The sequence below is a fragment of the Arachis hypogaea genome, chromosome 20 (assembly GCF_003086295.3).
Source record: "Arachis hypogaea cultivar Tifrunner chromosome 20, arahy.Tifrunner.gnm2.J5K5, whole genome shotgun sequence".
Taxonomy (NCBI): Eukaryota; Viridiplantae; Streptophyta; class Magnoliopsida; order Fabales; family Fabaceae; genus Arachis; species Arachis hypogaea.
Window position 1 is genome coordinate 40,224,266 of NC_092055.1, and position 3,886 is coordinate 40,228,151.

General features: G+C 35.1%; 1 non-coding gene across 1 annotated transcript; it reads left to right on the top strand.

Moving 5' to 3' along the window:
* On the top strand, positions 1–108 carry LOC112787352 (small nucleolar RNA R71). Its single transcript, XR_003194770.1, has one exon. It is a non-coding gene; the product is annotated as a small nucleolar RNA R71 (small nucleolar RNA).
* Positions 109–3,886: the final 3,778 nt, after the last annotated feature.

Sequence of the window (3,886 nt, forward strand, 5' to 3'; positions counted from 1 at the left end):
AAGCATGTCAGAAGGACACTTTTTGGTCAACTGTTTGTATCTTTCCCAAGCTTCATAGAGGGATTCACCTTCTTTCTGTCTGAAGGTTTGAACATCAGCTCTAAGCTTGCTCAGCTTTTGAGGAGGAAAGTACTTGGCTAAGAAAACCATGACCAGCTTATCCCAAGAGTTCAGGCTATCTTTGGGTTGAGAGTCCAACCAGATTCTAGCTCTGTCTCTTACAGCAAAGGGGAAAAGCATGAGCCTGTAGACTTCAGGATCTATTCCATTAGTCTTAACAGTATCACATATCTGCAAGAACTCAGTTAAGAACTGAAAAGGATCTTCAGATGGAAGTCCATGAAACTTGCAGTTCTGCTGCATCAGAGAAACTAATTGAGGTTTCAGCTCAAAGTTGTTTGCTCCAATGGCAGGAATGGAGATGCTTCTTCCATGTAAATTGGAATTAGGTGCAGTAAAGTCACCAAGCATCTTCCTTATATTATTATTATTTTCGGCTGCCATCTCCTCTGCCTGCTCGAAAATTTCTGAAAGGTTTTCTCTGGATTGTTGTAATTTAGCTTCTCTTAATTTTCTCTTCAGAGTCCTTTTAGGTTCTGGATCTGCTTCCACAAGAATGTTCTTATCCTTGCTCCTGCTCATATGACAAAGAAGAATGGACAGAAAAATGATAATAATAATAGAGATCCTTTATACCACAGTATAGGGATCCCTGTGTGAGTGGAAGAAGAGGGGGAGACAAAGAATGTAATATAATGGAAGAAACACAACTGTGAGGATGGAAGGAGGTGAAATGAGATGTTAGGATATGAATGAATAAATAGAATGAGATGGGGGAGGGATAATTTTCGAAAATTATTTTGAAAAAGGAGTTAGTGATTTTTGAAAATTGGTTTTTGAAAAATTGTTAGTAATTTTCGAAAATTTTTGAAATCAAAAATAAAAAATAAAAATAATTAGTTAATTAAAAAGAAATTTTTGAAAAAGAGGGGAGATATTTTCGAAAATTAGAGAGAGAGAGTTAGTTAGGTAGTTTTGAAAAAGTTAAGAAACAAACAAAAAGTTAGTTAGTTAGTTGAAACAAATTTTGAAAAGATAGGAAGTTAGAAAAGATATTTTTGAAAAAGATAAGATAAGAAGATATTTTTGAAAAGATATGATAAAATTAGTTTTGAAAAAGATTTGATTTTTAAAATCACAATTAATGACTTGATTCATAAGAAATCACAAGATATGATTCTAGAACTTAAAGTTTGAATCTTTCTTAACAAGCAAGTAACAAACTTCAAATTTTTGAATCAAAACATTAATTGTTTATGTTATTTTCGAAAATTTGGTATAAAAATAAAAAAAAAAAGATTTTTGAAAAATATATATATATATATATTTTTTTTTTTGAATTTTCGAAAATAACTAAGAATTTTGAAAAAGATTTGATTTTTGAAAAAGATTTGAAAAGATAAGATTTTCAAATTGAAAATTTGATTTGACTCATAAGAAACAACTTGATTTTAAAAATTTTTGAAAAAGTCAACTCAAATTTTCGAATTTGATGAGAGAAAAAGGGAAAGATATTTTTTTGATTTTTGAATTTTTATGATGCAAGGGAAAAACAAGAAAAATGATGCAATGCATGAAATTTTTAGATCAAAACAATGAATGCATGCATGAATGATATGAGTGTCAAGATGAACACCAAGAACACTTTGAATGTCAAGATGAACATCAAGAACATATTTTTGAAAAATTTTTAATGCAAAGAAAACATGTAAGACACCAAACTTAGAATTCTTTAATGCTTACGCACTAAGAATTCAAGAATGCATATGAAAAACATGATACAACACAAAACAAAAAATCATCAAGATCAAACAAGAAGACTTACCAAGAACAACTTGAAGATCATGAAGAACACCATGAATGCATGAAATTTTCGAAAAATGCAAGATGCATATGCAAGTGACACCAAACTTATAACATGACTCAAGACTCAAACAAGAAACAGAAAAATATTTTTGATTTTTATGATTTTCTAAATTTTTTTGGATTTTTTTTCAAAAATTAAAAGAAAAATAAGGATTCCAAAATTTTTAATATGAATTCCAGGAATCTTGCCATGTTAGTCTAAAGCTTCGGTCCAGGAATTAGACATGGCTCACTAGCCAGCCAAGCTTTCAATGAAAGCTCCGGTCCAAAACACTAGACATGGCCAATGGCCAGCCAAGCTTCAGCAGGTGATCATGGATCAGCAGCGGGTGGATGAGCAACAACTAAGTTGCTCTTGATAACAAATTGCAAGCCTCAGTCCAAATGAATTTAGACATGGCTTTATAGCCAGCCAGACTTCAACATGCTTCATGAAACACTAGAATTCATTCTTAAAAATTTTGAATAAAAATATATTTTTGAAAACATTTTTATTTTTTTCGAAAACAAAGGAAAAATTTTTGAAAATTTTTTTTTTTTCGAAATTTTTTTTTTTTGAAAAGAAAACAAAAAGAAAATTACCTAATCTGAGCAACAAGATGAACCGTCAGTTGTCCAAACTCAAACAATTCCCCGGCAACGGCGCCAAAAACTTGGTGCTGTTGCCGGATCAAAAGGGAATCTGGCACTGATGTTACCGGACCAAAAGCTTGCCGAAAACTCAAACAATCCCCGGCAACGGCGCCAAAAACTTGGTGCACGAAATTGTGATTTCTGGTAATGGCTTCTCAGGCCAGATACTCTGATCTAGTTTTATTGTCTGTCACAACTTCGATACAACTAACCAGCAAGTGCACTGGGTCGTCCAAGTAATACCTTACGTGAGTAAGGGTCGAATCCCACGGAGATTGTTGGTATGAAGCAAGCTATGGTCACCTTGTAAATCTCAGTCAGGCGGATATAAAATAATCATGGAGTTTTCGAATAATAAATAATAGAATAGGGATAGAGACACTTATGTAATTCATTGATAGGAATTTCAGATAAGCGAATGGAGATGCTTTCGTTCCTCTGAACTTCTGCTTTCCTGCTATCTTCATCCAATCAGTCTTACTCCTTTCCATGGCTGGCTTTATGCAAGGGCATCACCGTTGTCAGTGGTTACATCCCCTCCTCTCAGTGAATAATATGCTCACGCACCCTGTCACGGCACGGCTATTCATCTGTCGGTTCTCGATCATGCTGGAATAGGATTCACCCTCCTTTTGCGTCTGTCACTAACGCCCAACAATCGCGAGTTTGAAGCTTGTCACAGTCATTCAATCATTGAATCCTACTCAGAATACCACAGACAAGGTTTAGACCTTCCGGATTCTCTTGAATGCCGCCATCATTCTAGCTTACGCCACGAAGATTCTGGTTAGGAGATCTAAGAGATACTCATTCTAGCTTAATTCATGTAGAACAGAAGTGTTTGTCAGGCACGCGTTCATAAGGGGGAAGGATGATGAGCGTCACACATAATCATCACCTTCATCACGTTCTTGGGTGCGAATGGATATCTTAGAAGCGAAATAAGAAGAATTGAATAGAAAACAGTAGTACTTTGCATTAATCTTTGAGGAACAGCAGAGCTCCACACCTTAATCTATGGAGTGTAGAAACTCTACCGTTGAAAATACATAAGTGAAGGTCCAGGCATGGCCGTGTGGCCAGCCCCCTAAAATGTGATCAAAGGATCATAAGGTAATCCAAAGATGTCTAATACAATAGTAAAAGGTCCTATTTATAATAAACTAGCTACTAGGGTTTACATGAGTAAGTATTTGATGTATAAATCACTTCCGGGGCCACTTGGTGTGTGCTTGGGCTTGGGCTTGAGTGTTACACGTACAGAGGCCATTTGTGGAGTTGAACGCCAGTTTCTGTGCCAGTTTGGGCGTTCAACTCTGGTTTTGGA